Source organism: Scyliorhinus canicula, chromosome 16, assembly GCF_902713615.1.
Source record: "Scyliorhinus canicula chromosome 16, sScyCan1.1, whole genome shotgun sequence".
NCBI classification, from domain to species: Eukaryota; Metazoa; Chordata; class Chondrichthyes; order Carcharhiniformes; family Scyliorhinidae; genus Scyliorhinus; species Scyliorhinus canicula.
In genome coordinates, this window is record NC_052161.1 from 51,698,219 (window position 1) to 51,718,426 (window position 20,208).

Genomic DNA, 20,208 nt, shown 5'->3' on the forward strand with positions numbered 1-20,208 from the left:
TTCTGTCAGAAGTGCCACACATGAAGTGGTTATAAATTTGTCGATGCGGTTTTTTGTTTTTGATGTTGACTCCCCTTACTAAACTGATGTAGCCTCCGATGGTCATTCTGCACGGACGATATTATCATTTCCCCTGTTGTCAGCTCTGGTTCCCAAGAGCGAGAATTTGGGTTTAGGGCCTACATTTCACACTGCAAGAGTTCTTGATGTAGAGCTATGGGTATACTACTGTTTGTATTATGATGATATAATACCATGGTCTTATTTACTATACAAGATACCAATCGCTCATAGAGATTAGGTAAACATTGTTAAACTTGAAGGCAGAGCAGCGCGCGTGTTTTCTGCTCAAAGCAAAAGTGGAATTAAGACTAGAAGGAAACATTCGTCATACAGATATCCCTTCAAGTAATACCTAGTGGCCACCTGGCTCAGCCTACCTTGCCATACAGAAAATCCTTAAATATGTGACAGTCTTCCATCCTGTGAACATGCCCAAAGCAGCAAAATGTCCCCTGGTCAACGAGTATAAATATGCTTGGAAGCTTTGCTTTTGAGATGCGATTTTGTCCTTCCAGAATACACTGCAAACAAAGATGAGGGCAGCACAGGTGTTCGCATAGTTCCTTCACAGCTCCAGGGTCCCAGGTTCGATTCCCAGCTTGGGTCACTGTCTGTGCGAATCTGCACTTTCCCCCGTGTATGCGGGGGTTTCCTCCCCCAAATACAAAGATGTACAGGTTAGGTGGATTGGCTATGCTAAATTGCCCTTAGTGTCCAAAAAGGTGGGGTGGGGTTACTGGGTTGCAGGGATCGGGTGGAGGTGTGGGCTTGGGTGGGGTGCTGTTTCCGGGGACTGGTGCGGACTCAATGGGCCGAGTGGCCTCCTTCTGCACTATATTTCATTTTATTTTCATTTCATTTCATTTCATTTCCATTTCATTTCAAATTCTATGAAAGTTGCTGTGCATTCATAGCCATAACAACAAGGTGCTGAAAATTCAGGGCTCATAAGCCCCCTCGGTCTGGTATTCAATGCACACTTTGTGAATTGGCCAAAGGTGGTAGCGGATTTCTCTATGCGTGCATCTAATTCTTCATCGATAGACTTTACTGTGGACCCAAAAATGACAGAATTTCCCCACCTGATTTCACGGTGGGCAGAACACTTCTGGTATTTTCTGATTTCCTCCAACAATCCTGGTTTGGGGTAAAAAATTAAATTCAAAAGGAATCCAGTACAAGGGGTGCGGTTAAAAAACAACAATTGCTATAGCAACAGAAAGGAGCACTCCAGCTGAATAAACCCTCCCCAAAAGGTAACCACCTGATGGCCCTTTACTAATCTTTTCAAATGATCAAACTGAGTGCATTTGTGTTGCATTGCATTTGAGGAATTTTATTGGTGGCTCAATAGACATGCATTTTAGATTGCTAATGATGCTGTTACAGGCAGTCTGTGCAGTGCCACACAGCAAATCAATTATTTTGTATGCAGCGTGAAGCTGGTGGCCTTACCAGCCCCTCTACAGTCAATCCCCTCCTCCCCAGCCCCTCTACAGTCAATCCCCTCCTCCCCACCTCCCGAGGAAAGCACTTTCTTCTTTATGGAGCACCAATTCAAGTCATACACCAACCGGACATTGAAGTATATTGCTGTTACTTCATCGCCACAGGGTCAAAAATCCTGGAGATCTTTCCCTAACCACAGTATACTCCACACAGATGCTCTGGTTCAATAACCACTATTTCCAAGTACAACGAGAGATGGGCAATAAAGGCCCAGATCCCAGGAGTAAATTTTTAAAAGCCATTCCCAAAATAAATTGTTGCCTTTAATGAGTCCCAGGTATCCATTCAACTACAGCCTAACAAATGACCAATGATTAAATCAGGAAGCAAGAGGGTGAAAGAGAGATAAAGATTAGTGAAGACAAATATAGGTACCTCACAGTCAGAAACAGGGAATTTATAATGGGGAACAAAGAAATGGCTGCCAAACTAAATACATTGGTTCTGCCTTCACAAAGGAGGACACAAAATAACATTGTAGAAATTTTGGGATCACAAGGTTCAGGAAGGAACCAAAGGAAATCTGTATGTGTCGAGAAATGGCGTTGAGGGAAATTGATGGAATTGAAGGCCGATCAAGCCCCAGGACCCATTATCTACATCCCGGAGTACTTTGCAAGTGGCCCTAGAAATAGTGGTTGCATTAGTGGTCATCTTCCAAGATTCTATAGACTCCGGAACATATCCTACAGATTGGACTGTAGCTAATGTAACCCCACTATTTCAAATAAAAGGGGGGGGGCGGAGTAAAGAGAAAATAGGGAATTCTAGACCAGTCAGCTGGACGTCGGTAGTGGGCAAAATTCTAGAGCCCATTATCAAAGATTTTACAGCAAATCACTTGGAAAACAGTAGTAGAATCAGAGAGACAGCATTGATTTATGAAAGGGATATCATGCTTGACAAATCTATTTGAATTCTTCAAGGATGTAATAATAAGAGTTGTTCGAGGATGTAATAAGAAGAGTTGATGAGGGGGCGCCAGTGGATGTGGTTTATTTAGACTTTCAGATGCCTTTCAACAAAGTCCAACATAAGAGATTACTGTGTAAAATTAAATACATGGGTTTGAGGGTAGTATATCAAGGTGGATAGAAAATAGGTTGGCATACACGATCCAAGAGTAGGAATAAATGGGTCTTTTTCCTGAATGACAGCCAGTGACTAGTGGGTGGATACTAGGACCACATCCAAGCATAATATATATTATACAGATGATAGAACTGTATTACCTCCAAATCTGTAGATGACACAAAAGCTGGATGGAAGGGCGAGTTGTGAGAAGGCTGCGGCAATGCTTCAGTGTGATTGAGACAAGCCGAGTAAGTGGGCTAATGCATGGCAGATGCAGTATAATGTGGACAAATGGGAGGTTACCCACTTGATAGCAAAAACAGAAAGGAAGATAATATGAATGGCTATATATTTGAGGTGAGTGTGCAACAAGACCTGGGTGCCCTCATACACCAGTCGCTAAAAGTAAGCATGCAGGTGCAGCGGAGGTAAAGGAGGCAAATAGTATGCTGGCCTTCATAGCGAGAGGATTGGAGCACAGGAGCAGGGAGGTCTTGCTGCAATAATGGAGGATCTTAGGGGGCCACGCCTGGAATAGTGTGCGCAGTTTTAGTCTCCTTATCCAAGGAAGGATATTCTGGCTAGAGAGGAAATGCAAAGAAGCTATACCAGACTGATTCCTGGGATGGTAGAACGGATATAGGAGCCAGTTGGGATTATATTTTCTGAAGTTCAGGAGAATGAGGGGGGGGGGGGGGGGATACAACTACGTAATTCTAACAGAACTAAAGAGGATAGATGCAGAAAATGTTCCTGACACTGGGGGTGTCCAGAACCAAGGGTCATAGTGTAAGGATATGGGGTAAACCTTTTAGGGCTGAGTTGAGAAGAAATGTTAAGTGATACACCACAGGAAGTAGTTGAGGCCAAAACATTGTAGGCTTTCGAGAATGGGTTAGGTATAGCTATTGGGGCTAAAGGGATCAAACGATATTGGTGGAACAGTTTGCGGAGTTTGATGATCAGCCATGACCATAATGAATGGCAGAGCAGGCACCAAGGCTCCATTTTCTATGTTTATATGTTATAGTGGGTTGGCGAGAATGTGGGTTTGAGGTTATTAAAAAAAAATGCTTAATTACTGGCGGACCAGGCTCGAGGGCTGAGTGACCTAATCCTCCTCCTAATTAATCTGTTTGGATGTTCAAATCATTGTCCTAAATCTATGGATTTTCACATTTGCCCCAATAACCACCCCTTTTGACCTCCCCAACGGAGTGCAAACTTTGTATCATTTAGTGCTAGATTTGAATTATGGGCTTGCACCAATTCGAGATTCCACTGACAACAGCTCACACTCATGGTTACAAGACCCAGCAGATAGAAAAAAAACTTTGTTAATTTGGATTGCTTCAAGGCCAGGCTGTAGATATGGAAGGACCAGCATCTCTAATCCACTGCTCCAATCAAACCACCAAACATTAGAGAGGTATAGATTATGTGCTCCTGTCATGAAGGGTTAGACATCATGAATATAAATTCATAAATCTACCAGTATGTTTGTTTATTAAATCACAGTTTTAATTCATTATTAAATTGTTTTTCTTTATTGGAAATTAAACCCAGCGTCGTCAAACAGGCTCTTTGTAAATCATGGTGATGATTCCTTAGTGCCATGCCCTTAACCTCAGCAATGTCACCCAGAATCCCTTCACAGAGCGGTTTGCAGCATTAAATGCGGAACACACGAGCAGTATATGAATAGAGTTTGATTCCCCAGCAATTTTCTCTTCCCTCAAGAGTTCCTAGGCAGGAGTGATGAAATTCAGCCGGTGTGGAAAGGCCTTTTAGGAAATGCTCTCAATTCCTGTATTAATCAAGTAGAGGTGCACAGATCAAGCACTGGCTGGTGTTAATGGAGATGTCTGCTAGCTAAGCCATTTCCCCTCCGACTAAAAAGCGGAGAAGAAATTATGATGATGGGAGGGGTTGGGATTTATGTTGACATATTTGTAATGCATCTGCACAAAATAGTAACTGTCTCGTATTAATTTTAGCTGAACTGTTAGCATGGGGAGGAACAACAGCTCATCATCATTGGGGGGGGGGGGGGGGGGGCTAACATGCCCTGCATCATCAATTAAACCCAAATATGCAATACTGAAATATTTTTAAAGGAAACTTCACCAATGCATTGTAAACTATGTTATTCTCCAAGTCTGAATAAAGATTGTAGACTTCCAGTTAACACAAATACTTTATTCAATGGGTTTGTTCTGTTTTCAGAGCTTAACTAGATATAATACAGTCAAGAGATATGACCAGTGAAGCTAAGGTAAACTGCCTACGCCGAGCTGTCTTGGTCTGCTGCTGCTCACTAGCCCGGTGCTTCTGAAAGAGCCGAGTAAGAAGTCTTACAACACCAGGTCAAAGTCCAACAGGTTTGTTTCAAACACTAGCTTTCGGAGCTCCTTCCTCAGTGCTCCAAAAGCTAGTGTTTGAGCAAACCTGTTGGACTTTAACATGGCGTTGTAAGACTTCTTACTGTGCTCATCGCAGTCCAACGCCGTCATCTCCACTTCTGAAAGAGGCGGATCTTCCCTTGGGCTGGACCCTTTTTACCTGTCTCTGATGCTGCCTTCTAGTGATGCTGTGGCTGTTACATCTATCTGTAGTCCCCAGTGTATGTGCAGATGTATGTGCAGATGTACAGATCACTACATCCCCCCTTTTATTGGACATGTTTTCTAGACTGGCCTCAAGAAAACTGTACATAACCAGTGGCGAGAGTATGAAAATCTGCACACTGAAAATGATAAAAGTAATACAGAAACAACGGTGTTGTGAGCCCATCGTGAGAAATGTCCATATTCGTCTTGTGCATGTGTTGAAGTGACTCGGCTGCTTTGCTGATGAGTCGTTCAATGATGTGGACACCTTTTTCCCCTGTTCCATTTGATTGCGGGTAGAGATTCTGTGTCGCACCATTGTCTGACCTTGACTTTTTCCTGTGTTTGTGATATTGATTCTGTATGTCATCATTTGTGAAAGTTGTTTTGCTGGTTTGTTCTGGAGCAGATGTGAATTTGTGAGATTCTTTATCATGCCATGGCATGTTTGTAGTCTTGTCATTATTTCGCAGTGTGCTATGGCATTGTCCTTCACGTACAGAGTTGTACCGTGTTGTACAGGTCGTTGTTTCATTGTTGTTGTTTCTGTAGTTTCTGTCTTTGTTGTTTTCGTTGTCATTCTTGTTGTAGTTCTTGGTATTCTTTTTGTCGCGCTTGTTGATTCTGTTTTCGTTGTTTTAGTCTTTATTCTGATTCTTTTTCTTGTTGTGCTCGTTGTTTCTGGGATGCTTCTTGTTGCTTTTGGCGTTCTTGTTGCGCTGCATGTTGCGGTTCTTGTTTCTGCTGTGCCTCTTGCAGTTTTTGTTGTTCATGTTGCGCTCAATGAGTGTGCCATGTGGATGATTTTAGTCATTGTCACAGTTATTGTGTCAGTGTCCTTTGTGGTATTTGCTACATTGAGCACACCTTCTTGAGAATTGGGAGAATGATCTGATGTTGCATTGATGTTGGTGACATCAGTCACTTGATAGATTAGATTCCTCTTCTTACTTGGTATTCCTCTTCTAGTGTCATTTCAGGTTCATTTGAATCATCTGTGATCTCTTTGTCCTTTTCTGGAGTCAAAATCTACACAAATTCATTTTGTTGTGGGTCGTACTGCTCCTTTTCTGGAGTCAAAATCTTCAGGATTTCAATTGACATGGTCTCTCGGGACTCATGGGTGGCCATCCTCTGATTATTGAGTGCTTCTGTGCAGACAAGCGGATGTCAGTCTCGCCGTGATCCTGCACATCCTGTATGGGAATTGTGATTTCTTAGTCACTTGTCTCACATACAATGGGTAGATATTCAGTGTCTTCTTCTGATGGCTCAAATAAGCTCGATAGATCTTCATGGTCTTGTCCATGCATGGCTTTCGCTGAGGAGTATTTGCTGGCTTCCATTTTTGAGTCAGTCATCGCTCTCTGTGCGGAGTCAGTCAGTCAGTCAGTGCTCTCTCTGTGTCGAGTCAGTCAGTCAGTCAGTCATCGCTCTCTGTGGAGTCAGTCAGTCATCGCTCTCTGTGGAGTCAGTCAGTCATCGCTCTCTGTGGAGTCAGTCAGTCAGTCAGTCAGTCAGTGCTCTCTGTGGAGTCTGTCAGTCAGTCAGTCAGTCAGTCATCGCTCTCTGCCGAGTCAGTCAGTCAGTCAGTCATCACTCTCTGTGGAGTCAGTCAGTCAGTCATCGCTCTCTGTGGAGTCAGTCAGTCAGTCAGTCATCGCTCTCTCTGTGGAGTCAGTCAGTCAGTCAGTCAGTCAGTCAGTCAGTCAGTCATCGCTCTCTGCCGAGTCAGTCAGTCAGTCAGTCAGTCAGTCAGTCAGTCATCGCTCTCTGTGGAGTCAGTCAGTCATCTCTCTCTGTGGAGTCTGTCAGTCAGTCAGTCAGTCAGTCAGTCATCGCTCTCTGCCGAGTCAGTCAGTCAGTCATCACTCTCTGTGGAGTCAGTCAGTCAGTCATCACTCTCTGTGGAGTTAGTCAGTCAGTCAGTCAGTCAGTCATCGCTCTCTGCTGAGTCAGTCAGTCATCACTCTCTGTGGAGTCAGTCAGTCAGTCAGTCAGTCATCGCTCTCTGCCGAGTCAGTCAGTCAGTCATCGCTCTCTGCCGAGTCAGTCAGTCAGTCATCGCTCTCTGTGGAGTCAGTCAGTCAGTCAGTCAGTCAGTCAGTCAGTCATCGCTCTCTGCCGAGTCAGTCAGTCAGTCATCACTCTCTGTGGAGTCAGTCAGTCAGTCAGTCATCACTCTCTGTGGAGTCAGTCAGTCAGTCAGTCATCGCTCTCTGCCGAGTCAGTCAGTCAGTCATCACTCTCTGTGGAGTCAGTCAGTCAGTCAGTCATCACTCTCTGTGGAGTCAGTCAGTCAGTCAGTCATCACTCTCTGTGGAGTCAGTCAGTCAGTCATCACTCTCTGTGGAGTCAGTCAGTCATCACTCTCTGGGGAGTCAGTCAGTCATCACTCTCTGGGGAGTCAGTCAGTCAGTCATCACTCTCTGGGGAGTCAGTCAGTCAGTCATCACTCTCTGGGGAGTCAGTCAGTCAGTCATCACTCTCTGGGGAGTCAGTCAGTCAGTCATCACTCTCTGGGGAGTCAGTCAGTCATTGGTTTTTGCAGCTTTAAATTTCTTTTTGTTCATTTTCGTGCATTTCCCTTTTAAGTGGGCATGGTCCTGGTCCTCTGACGTCATGACGCTCGTGACGTCATGCGTAGGATTCGATTGCCCATGCGCACACCGAGTTTCCTGTACTGCGCCCTCTTTTCGCAACTGAGCATGTGCAGCTCCTTTCTCAAGATGGCTGCCGCTCTGAACCTCCGTCTTTCTCCAAATTAACCCTGCCTCCACCTCGTGGCGAGTGTTCACGCCATTTTTACCGATTTTGTTTTCTAGACAATGATTCTGTGTTTGCAGAGACTCAAAGTACTGATTTTGTTCTTGTTCATAAGCAAGGCATTTTTGTATATCAATTTCTAGAGTTAGATACTTATTTTGTGAAAGTTCTTCCTTCAAATTTTTATCAGATAGTCCAGAAATTAATTGATGCATTATCACAGTGTCTCCAAAATCAGCATAATCACAGCCTTGTGGTATTAACTTGAGATTTGTAATAAAATTAGAGATGGGCCCTCCATTTCTCAGACAAGAGTTAAATCTTTCCAGCATCTCACTGGACTGGTTGTTACAGCATTCAGCAAATTTTTTTTTAATTTTTTTTTTTTTTTTTTTTTTTTTTTTTTTTTTTTTTTTTGAGTACAGCGTCTACTTTGGTGTTGTCCTCACCTTCTAAGTAATTAAAACAATTATAGATTTATCTAGCTTCATGCCCTACTGTTGAGAGTAGTAGGGCTATTTTTGTTGCGTCAGAGGCAGTGCTTAAATCATTAGCTGTGATAAATATTTGGAACAGCTGTTCAAACATTTTCCAGTTATAACTTAAATTACCGGTAGTTTCCAGCTGCCATGGAGTTCCAACAAGTTCCATCGAATCAGTTGATCGTCGAGGATCCATTTGCTGCGAAGTCTTCCACAGTCGAATATTCGATTTAACTTTTTTTTTCTCTTCCTGGTGTCTAGCTAGCTTTCTGAAATCACTCCTGATATCATATTATTCTCCAAGTCTGAATAAAGATTGTAGACTGCCAGTTAACACAAATACTTTATTCAAGGGATTTGTTCTGTTTCCAGATCTTAACTAGATATAATAGCTTCACTGGTCATACCTCTTGACTGTAAGGTAAACTTCCTATGCTGAGCTGTCTCTGTCTGCTGCTGCTCACTAGCCCTGTGCTTCTGAAAGAGGCGGATCCTCCCTTGGACTCGACCCTTTATACCCGTCTCTGATGCTTCCCTCTAGTGATGCTGTGGCTGTTACACCAGGGACTACAGACAGATGTATGTGCAGATCACTACATAAACAATAATTTACATTTATTTTGTGCTCCTTGTGAGACTATGAAACATTTAAAGAAAATGAGGGGAGGGAGACCAAGACTGAAGAGACAGTAGGAAACATTTGACGATAAATGCGAGTTGGGAAGAAATCCTAACACAAGGAATAATGTCTGAAAGATTAGCCTTCAAAATGGTGGAACAGGGGAATGGAGCAAAAGAAACAATAATCCAAAGAAATGTAAGTTGAGGTTTGGGAAGTAGCATGGTCAGAGAGTGGGATAAAAGCGGAGACAGATTGCAATTGCAATGGTGAGGATCTTGAATTCAATATTCTGAGGCACAGAAATGATAAAGAGGCAATGTACAGGGGCAACAACAAAATAACCTTAACCATAATAGTTATGTGAAAAGGTATAACAAACAAAGGGGCACAATTTAACCATAGTGTTGTGCCCGGCGCGATTCTGGCACGCCTGTAAAATAGTGGGAAAGGCCAAAATAGAGATGCACGTCAGGCATGAATCAATTTGCTATCTAACTGGCCTGCTGCCAATGGGAGTGTTCTGGATCATGCCCAAATATGCCGAGTACATCATTAATCCAACTCCCCAGAAAGAATGCGGGTGTCGTTTAGTACTTCTTGTACAAGAAGCTGCCACAATGCCTCCTGAGGGGAACAGACATGAGGAGTCGACATTTCCATTTTCCGGCCTCCAGCTCAAGGGCACCGGAGCTGCTGCTCCAGTGCTCTGCGGCGGAGGTGAGGGGCTTTTCATCTGGGAGGCTTTCAAGCCATCTTTCAATATTGTGGACACTCAAAACAGGGACTGCTACCTGTCTGTCTGGGGAGCGGGAGGGGTAATTGGGGAATGCAGCAAAAATCCCCACTCGAATCCAGGAATGAACCGATTGCATAGAGGTTCAGGGCTGTGGTGATGTTCCCTGCCACTAGGATGGGGTGTCATCCTCTTCAATGGGGTGCCAAGTCCATGAGAACATGGCACAGGTGACACACTGTCTCTTTGTTGTGACGGAGATTCCTGCAGCACATTCGGTCAGTCATCTCCCCAAAGCTGTCTAACGGCTTGCGCCTCAGAGTGCCAATGACCTGGGTTCGATTATAACCTCAGGCGACTACCTGCCTGTGCGGAATCTGCATGGGCTTCCTCTCAGTGCTCCAGTTTCCTCCCACAGTCCAAAGATGTGCAGTTTAGGTGGATTGCCCACGTTAAATTTCCCCCAATTGTCCAAAAGATTAGGTGGGGTTTTGAGGAAAAGGTTTTGAGGCATAGGCCTATGTAAGGTCGTTGCCAATCCACCTAACCTGCACGTCTTTGGACTGTGGGAGGAAACCGAAGCACCCGGAGGAAACCTACGCAGACACGGGAGAACATGCAGGCTCCACACAGACAGAAAACCCGGGGTTGGAATCGAACCCGGGTCATTGGCACTGTGAGGCACAAGCCGTTAGCTTTGAGGAGATGACTGATAGCATGTGCTGTAGGAAACTCCATCACAACAAAGAGACAGTGCGTCAACTGTGCTATGTCTTCGTGGACTTGGCAGCCCATTGAAGAGGACGACACCTCGTCCTAGTGGCTGGGATCACCACCACAGCCCTGAACCTCTATGCAATCAGTTCATCCCTGGACATCTTTTGCAGCATTCCCCAAGCGACGGCCCTCAAGTGCATCAGTGAGGTCACGGATGTCCTGTATGCCTGGGCATCAGATTTTTCTCAACTTTGAGCTGGATGAGGCTCACCCAAGGTGCCCAGGCTGCAGGGTAGTCTGCCATCCCCAGGAGCCCCTGGTCCAGGGAGCAATAGATCGCCTTGGGCACACCGGAACATCAGGGAGTGCCCTTAACATGTTCCACTACTGTGCAACTATCATCTCCAGAGCGTGCACATGTGTATATTTCCCAGCAAGTAAATATGACAGCTACTCCTGGAATACTCAGATCCCTGGTGTCTTCGAGGACCATCCCAGGATGACAGGTAGGTTCTTGGGATAACTGGGGGAACCAGCTGAGCTCCTGGTTGATGATGCCAGTGCGGAGGCCTCGACTGAGGAGGCGGAGGCAGACAAGGAGGATGGAGCCCATGGACGACCCGTAGAATGGAGGATAGGCCTGCGGCAATGTTCAAGCATGCACAGAAGGCCAGGGAGGTTCTCTTCCTCATAGGACGAGGCTTTTCCCACCAGCTCACCCTCTCCCACACCAATCCCCCTGCCCCGCATTCTCCTCCCTCCCACTCAATCCCTCTACTTCCGCCCCCCCCCCCCCCCCCCACCCCAATCCCTTCTTCCCCCTGCCTCCCACGACGGATCATGCTCTGCAGTGCCAAGGCAATATCCATCTGCCTCTGGGACATGTTTTTGAGGCTCTCAGCTCTGGTTATCAAAGACTGAGCCATGCTTTGGGCACCACTTCACCGACGTTGTGCTCCAGGCTTTCCACTGTGGTCACCACCCGAACAGTGTTGGCCTTGGTGCCACGCATTTTTGGGACAGTCTCCTGCAACCTTTACTTTTGGGACTCCCCCAATCTGCTATGTAGTTGCTGGAATGTCACTGACATTCCCTCCTTAATATTACAGCTGTGTCCGAGCGTCTGCATCAGCTCGAGGAGAACCTTGTCCTGGGATCCAGCAAACCGACTAAGGACTCCCTTGAATGTTCCTGCCTCCACATGGTGTACATCAGCAACTGCATGGTGCTCATCAGATTGTGCCCCAGAAGCCTGTCCAATAATATTGCCCACTTAGGTGTCTCTGCGCTGGTGGAAGGGGGGGGGGGGGGTGAAAGCAATGACACCCTTAGGGTGGTCTCCTCAAGAGCTCTCCCGTGAGGTGGTCTCCTGGGTGGCCGGGGGGGGTAGGGGACGACTCCGGAAGGCCTGGCCCCATCAGATGAGATTCTGCGAGAGAATGGACATGTGGTCAGAGAGAGCGAAGGATTATTTTGTCTGACATGAACAACTCACTGAAGACAGGTCAACTGGATGAAGGGGCAGTAGATCCTCACCTCTGAGGCACAGGCCAACCTTGCTGTCGATGACTGCTCTCGGTCAACCCAGGGCCTGCTCCTCAATGGGTGTGGGGGAGGGAAACCGAGGACTCGAATCTCTGGTACTCTGCCCCTCGTATTGGCCCTTTCCTGTTTATTGTAGACAACCTTCTGCGGGTGCAACTACAGGGCATTGGGAGGTGCATGCTTGATGGGTCAGAGGGGGTCTACAGCAGTGGCATGTGTGGGCTGTGTATGAAGGTGTTGTGTTTTTTGGTGCCAGTGGGTTTGGTGGAGGGGGGGGGGGGGGAAAGCACTCAAAAACTGCTCCCTCTTGTAGTTGGCAAGACGCTGAGGCGCAAGTCTGGTGTCTCAGAGGCAAGACAGCAGTAATGGCTTATGGGGGCTCATTTTCAGCACTGTGCTGTGAAATATGCCAACGCAGTCATCGAGAAACATAGAACATAGAACAGTACAGCACAGAACAGGCTCTTCGGCCCTCAATGTTGTGCCGAGAATGCTGATGATAGATGATTAAACGATAGATGAACTTGGATGACGCGCCCAAAGTCACACTTGGAAATGCTTCCGTTAAATCGCACCAAAAGGTATTTAAATGTCTCATGGCTGTTCTATTTTTTAACCTGAAGTTTTAATATTTATAATATAATATTTATAAATGCAAAGTATACATCTCACTATATGCAAATCATTCTCAATTGTCCTTAGACAGCTCCATAGTTTCATTTTTCCCTGTAGATAATAGTAATCAAATGGAAAAAGTGAGTCAGTGCGTTTTTAAGACAACAACATTTTATGGAGGTGTTAGGGGTCTTGCCTGACCATGGGAGAGCCTGAGAGACGCTTTTAGCCTCCTCTGGAAATGCCTGCCGAATGAAGCGGCTAGCGACATGCCTTCTCAGAGTATCAGGACCCTGGGGACGGAAATCCCGTCCACCAAGAGCTGCCGGCAGTCAGAGCCCAGAGGTTCTTTTGCTCAGAAGAATTAATGGCTGTGATGCGACCATCAATTCACTCGAGACACGAGTAGAAGTAAACCGTGGCTTTAATCAACTTAGAACAGTGCCTGCCTGCGACTGAACCAATGTTGAGAACTGCGTGCAGGTCGACGGCTCTTTATACCTCCCTTCAAGGGGGAGGAGCCATGGGCGGAGTCCATACATGCCCCAACATGTTCCCCTATGGCTAATGCTATACAATGCCACATAGGGGAAGCCCACAAGGGCAACCGTATGGCACAGATACAAATACAAGTGCGACAGCACAGATACAAATACACTGGTGGATTATACATTCACCACAGGCTGCTGTCAGAATGACATCAATCTGAAGTCCAAGATCAATGGATTGACCCAGGCCAGATGTAAATAATCCATCAAGGGTGGGGGAGGGGAAGGTTGGCTCACAGCAGTCGGCCCCCTTTCTGATGCAGGTCTCTTGATCTGATACTAAGTGCCTCTGAACTCGGCAAATAATTGCCCACTTGGCCTCAATTGGTGTCTGGGAAGAAAGTCTCTCCAGGCCGACCATCTTGGACTATTTTGGCACAGGCGGGAAGTCAGCTGGGTCCTCACATGCCACCTCCCACCTGAAAAAATGCTCCAAAAACACCATGAGAAAGGGCATAGAATACTGCCCACTAGTTACACAGCATGTGGTCTGAGCCACTGCTAGTCCATTTAATACCATTTTCAAGAAAAATATATCTATTAATTTCACATTTAGTCTAATGGGGAGACTAAGACAATTAGAAATGTGCGAGAATGAAGGACAGTGATGATACTAGCCTGCAACATTGGTTTTTCCAGTGTTGTTCAGCAGCTCTTATTTTTTTTAAAAACCTACAAGTTCAATTTGGTTCCAGAAAGCCAGGTTGCACCGAATGAAATACTCCAACATATTCAAAAGAATGCTGAGTGGATACCTGCTGACATGTTTTGCAACAGTTATCAGGGAGGGAAAAAAGGGATACGAACATAAATATTAAAGATCAGTGTGGGAGTGAAGAAGGTTGTTAAATTATGTACAGCTCATTATATACAGATGCTGTTTTTGCATCTAATCTGACTACTTTGCATCTCTTTACAAAAGATTCTATTAACCCACTGAAATGTGCAGATCTGGGTCAGGTGGCATGTCAAAAGAAATGAATGCTAACCCCAACTCACTACCAAACTGCCCGTTTTAGTTTTTAAGAGAAGCCAAGAAGCTGTGGTTTGGAATTTACCATCTTTTTAAATTTAACTTGGCAGTTTTATAGAGAGAGGCTAGGACTGCTGGATTGAGATGGTCGGTGGTCTTTCAGTTAGCTGCAGGATCCAGCTTCCAATCTCCCCAAATCTTCCAACGTCCCCCTACCAGAGGGCCCTTCTAATCTCGTCCAACTCTCCGGTCTCCCCAAACACTGACCCTTCTATGCCGAGACCTCAGATCTCTGCCTCCCCACATCTTTGGCTTGGTGGATACTGAAGGCCCATCAGCCAGCCTCTTAATCTGGCTGGCCGTGGCTGGAAAACAAGAGCCAAAAATGTCAGGACTTCAGAAAAGGGCGAGGGAAATCTTTGTTTTTCGACGGAAAAACAGCTCCCTTGCTTTCGAGCTAATATTCAAGACTACGGCAGGATCTAACCAAATTTTAGCAGAGTCCAGCGCATTTAGCTGGGTGTTACCCAGAGAAACACCACGCTATCTACTGAGATGTTGTTGCAATTAGGGGCCTCAGTGGGGAAAGCCCCGCCGAAGCTGCACTTAAGTCAGTTTCCTGCACGGAGGAGCTCTGCTCGCTAGATGGCACCTAGGTGGTAGTGCTAGGCTGCCACCCTGCCAAGACGGCAACAACCTGGGGTCTCCGATCCCTTGTGAGACCCCAACCCCCCTCCTTGCCGTCTGTCTAGTTCCCGTTTATGGGGACCAGCACTGAATGATACTCGGCCAAGGTCTCCAAGACAAAGGCGTTAAATTCCAGGACCCCAGTAGGACTGATGAATGCACATTAGAGTGAGACTAGCTGTTTCGCTCGAATGTGCAGATTTGCCATTCCACCCACCATGGGTAGGATTCAGATCGCAACATTGCGCAGGATCGCATTAGATCTCGAGAGGCATCGCGAACCTGGAAGAGGGATCTCCCAACATCTATCAGCCGCGCCTTCTTTCAAGCATAACATAGCTGGTAGATGGTGCCCCACGTCTTCACAAATTGGAAATTTATCCAGTTCCCCATTCCGTTCCTGCAGTCAAAATTCACTGTTCTAATTGGCTGCGCCTTTTTCGTATCCCTCAATTCAGCCGTTCTAAATACAAAGAGGTTATTTCTCAAATTCGGGTGCTGCAAAGTGTTGGGAATATTTCTGTTCAAACGACGATTTCACTTTATAAGAGGAAATATCAGCCAGGGGAAGTTTTTATTTAAACCATCTCAATTTTCTTGCCTGCCTGGCGGTTCTAGTGATGAGGAATATTCCAGAGTGTTTTCTTCTGGTTTAAAAAAAAAGTTCAAATTGGTGAGGGCCATACCCTGAAGCCACCCAGTTCTGGGAAGCCACGCTTCCAACTGGGAAACCTGCACTCCCAGCCAGTCTCCCAGAGTGGCTCTTAGGTCTGCTTGAAGAGAAACGAGATCAAATTTTCAAATACCAGTAAAAATATCAGTAATACTGGAGTTCCATTTATTCACGACCAATTCAGAGAAGTACCCTTCATTTCCAAGTTTTACTGGGTTTTTCCTTCCGTCAGTGACACTGGGGAAGAGTCAGAAAAGGCAGCAGAAAGTGGTTTAAAAAAAATCTAAAAGCTTTTCCTGAAATAATATAATCTTTTAGGGAATAGGGGAATTAATTAAAACGAAAATCACTAGAGTTGAGAAGAATGAGATGTGACCTTATTGAGACACAGGATTCTCAGGTGGGCTTCACAGGGTAAATGCTGTGAGGTGGTTTTCCCTTGCAGTCTAGGACTAGAGAGGGCATAAATCTAAGAGCAAGGGGGTCATCCATTTAAGACAGCAATGAGGAGGAATTCCGGTAGTGAATCTGTGGAATTCTTTACTGCAGAGGGCTGTAGAGGTTGGGCCATTAAGTAAGTGCAAGGCTGAGATAGACAAATTTTTAATCAGTTAAGGAATCAAGGGCTATGGGGATAAGGCGCAAAAGTGGAATTAAGGATCATATATCAGTCATAATCTGTGGTCTACTTCTACATCTTGTGGTCTAAATGTACTTACTACCCCTACATAATTCACTTTAATTTTGTCTTGTTTTACATAGAACATAGAACAGTACAGGCCCTTCAGCCCACAATGTTGTGCCAACTATTTATCCTAACCTACGATCAATCTAATCTACACCCCTTCAATTTATTGCTGTCCATGTGCCTGTCTAAAAGATGGCTAATCTTCAACTTCAAACCTGGAGAGTCAACTGCTATGGTTAGATTTCCTCTTCTCCAAATCGCTGCACTGCTAGCAATGTCGCTAGCCAGTAATCAAAAGGTTGGGTTTTTCCCTTAGCCCAGCAACACTCTGATCCAGGCGTTAGCCTGATTACCCGAGCACATCAGGGGATTGAGCTGCTTGGGAACGAGTCAGATTTATAGCCATATTTATTCATTGAACAAGCAATAAAACAGTTTCAAATAAAAGATGGTTTTGTTGCCAACATTGGCAGGACTACTTTGCAATATCTGAATTTGACTACACAAGACACTGAACACAGGAGCTCTCACTTATTAATTTTTGTTTGGACTCAAGTTATTGGCCATCTCTTCCTGAGTGCAACAGGTGTTCGGCTTCTCCAGGCCCACTCAACAAAAAAAAAGATTTTTTTTTAAAAAAATATGCAACCAGAAGAGCTGCTGGCTGCAATCAGTGCCCCTTTGGTTTCCCTTTACCACCCCCTCCTCCCCAGATATATTTGAGGGCCTCAGACTCAACAAAAAAAAAAATGAGCCTCGAGCAATAGTAGCAAACTAAATCTCGATAATTGATGCACGTGCAGCAGGGTTAGTCACAGATAAGGGGACCAGGATTTCTGGCTGACTAAAATCGGTTGTTAATGCTTATCCATCAACCAGTGAAGCATTTATTCGTGGAGAACACAGAAGATTAGGAGATCTACATAAGGGATAACAATGAGCACAAAACAGACAACAATGAAATCACAGTAGTTTACTTTTAATATATGCTATAGTGGGTGAATTTTCTGCCCGTTTTCAGTGAGCGGGAATTGGAAGGGGAAGAGAATCCAACAGGAGTCCCAAAATGGCTTCTATACCAGCGGGATTTTCCAATCGAGATTGTTCCATATCAGTGGATGAGTTCCGTTATTTATTTTTGGATTGGGACGTGCTCTTTAACTAACTTCATGTGATCCGCCTGTTCCGCTTTTTCTGACAGACAAAATTTAAAGAGAGAGAAAGAAAACCGATACATTCTGCCCATAATATTTAATTTGTCAGCTGTTAGAAGCCAACATTTCTTAAAATGTCTCTTCTGTGGGGGGTCACTGTTGTATAAAAGTAAAGATTAACATTATCCTTCATTGCCTATAGTAGCGCAATACTGACGGCTCACTGTTTTTGCAAGTATACCAAATGGCACATCACAAACCCAGCCTCTGTTGATCTTAGGACATTTTGGAATGAAGAATAGGGGAAGACAGTTTTGTATATACTCTGGTGTGGAAAGGTCAGTCTTTCACTTCTTTCATTGTTGTGGTAATACAAATTTTCCCAATATAACCATGGCTCTGTTGAGAGAATTCCCATTGGAAGGTTGTTCGAGACTTCACTTCAGGTGACTTCAGCTTGCAATGTGTTTTGACACTTCAATGCAGCACTGAGGCTGCTACATTGTTGGAGGAGCTGTTAAAGCATTTAATCAAGGCCCTATCTGCAGGTTTACCAAAATTCCATGACATTTTTCAAAGAAGAACTGTGAATTCTGCTGGTTCCCTGGCCAATATTTTCTCTCTCAACCACCAAAATGGATGAATTGGTCATTCAGCTTGTGATACCATGGAATTTACTGTGCAGAAGAAGGAGGCCATTCAGCCCAACGAGTCTGCACCAGCACTTGGAAAGAGCACCTTACTTAAGCCCACACCTCCACCCTAACCCTGTAACCCCACCTAACCTTTTTGGAGATAAAGGGGCAATTTAGCATGGCCGGTGCACCCAACCTGCACATTTTTGGACTGTGGGAGCACCCAGAGGAAACCCAAGCAGACACTGGGAGAATGTGCAGAATCCGCACAGACAGTGACCCAAGCGGGGACCCTGAAGCTGTGAAACAACAGTGCTGACCATTGTGCTACCGTGCCACCCACTTCTGGCTTCCAGCTGAGTAATTTGGCTGTTGCATTTTCCTATGTGGCTTTCTTTGGCGATCACTCACTAACGAGTATGATTGTCCACCTAAGAAACTCTTCAACTTGTTTCCTCTAGGTAGATGCCTGCTGTGGGACATCTTAACGTGGGTAGGCCATTGCACATCAGCAAACACACGCTCCTTGACAGAGGGTCGATCTAGTTCCAGTAGCAAGGGAACTTCAGCGACTGGGGATCACCCTACTGCAGCAGCCTTCATCCGCCATCACAGCCGTTGATACCACATGGGTATCTTCCACCTGATCCACCATTGGGGGCTTTGTTTGGATTTTGCTTTGTCTGGTTCCTCCCCTCCGACCTTACCATCATGGGTGACCTGGTTCCTCCCCTCCAACCTCACCATCATCGGTGACCCTGCCAGGAGTCTAAGATTCCAGGCGGCATTGCTCTCAGGATCAAAGCAATATTCAAGCCTCTCCACCACAGCAAGGTGGCAATCCAAGGAAAGGTATATGCCTGTGTAACTCCACTTCAAAAACATACGGTCAGATATCTTTTCCAAGATACTGGCATGGTAGTATAGTGGTTAACACTGTTGCTTCACAGCTCCAGGGTCCCCTATTCGATTCCCGGCTTGGGTCACTGTCTGTGTGGAGTCTGCACCTTCTCCCAGTGTCTGCGTGGGTTTCCTCCGGGTGCTCCGGTTTCCTCCCACAGTTCAAAGACGTGCAGGTTCAGTGGATTGGCCATGATAAATTGCCCTTAGTATCCAAAAACTAAGGTGGCGTTACTGGGTTATGGGGATAGGTGCTCTTTACAAGGGCTGGTGCAGACTCGTTGGGCCGAATGACCTTCTTCTGCACAGTAAATTCTATGATCAATCTAATTTCTACATTCATAAAATGGAATTATTTCTTGGTTTCATTTTACTGCCACCATTTATTAAACTCACTATCCTCAGGAAATAATATAAATATTAATTACAGCTGGAGTTAATAGCTAACGATAAAACAAAAATTGGAATTTTTTTCTGCCTTTTGGCTAGTCTTTTTTGCAGAGGCGAAAATCCTCAGCGCAGCGATCACTATAACCTAATGGCCTTTTCTTTGGACACTACATCCATTTTCATACAGACCTGCAGTTTCCTATAAATTGAAAATCGCTTATTGTCACGAGTAGGCTTCAATGAAGTTACTGTGAAAAGCCCCTAGTCGCCACATTCCGGCGCCTGTCCGGGGAGGCTGGTACAGGAATTGAACCGTGCTGCTGGCCTGCTTTCAAAGCCAGCGATTTAGCCCAGTGGGCTAAACTAGCTAAATTAGCAACAATAGAAACATTTGCCTGATAATTATCAATGTGTTGGTTCAGTCCAGTGGCATATCTGATTACTTTGCCAATCTATAATGAATTGAACTCTTGACAGCATTCAGCTCCAGTACGTACAGTCTCTCAGAAAATTCAAAGCACTCTGAAAGGAGCCCCAAAATGACCCTACTCCAGCTGAGTGTCCTTGCACTTTGACCAAATCCGAGAGAAACTTCAAAATCAATCCTTCCAGACATTCAAGCAAAGGGAAAGCAAAAGGTCAGTCCCTGAAGCTCAAAGATTTCGAAAACAGCACATGTTTTAATTGAAAAAAAAAGAGAGGCCCCACTAACAGCATAAACCCATTGTTGAAGATTCTGCCATGTTCCAAATTATCTTCCCGTGTCAAGATATGATAGTACTAATATTTAACAGCACATTCCTAATACTTTAAATCATATTTTTC

General features: G+C 45.2%; 1 protein-coding gene across 5 annotated transcripts in view; it reads right to left on the reverse strand.

The window, feature by feature from the left end:
• LOC119950596 (heparan sulfate glucosamine 3-O-sulfotransferase 1-like) overlaps positions 1-20,208 on the reverse strand; it is a 183,677-nt gene that overhangs the window by 148,578 nt on the left and 14,891 nt on the right. For 2 of the 5 annotated variants that reach the window (XM_038773164.1, XM_038773163.1), the window contains exon 2: positions 1,146-1,200. The exons of the other annotated variants lie outside the window; for them this stretch is intronic. The gene's annotated coding sequence lies outside the window, so the exon portion shown is untranslated. The remainder of the gene's footprint in view (positions 1-1,145; positions 1,201-20,208) is intronic. 5 annotated transcript variants of the gene reach the window in all.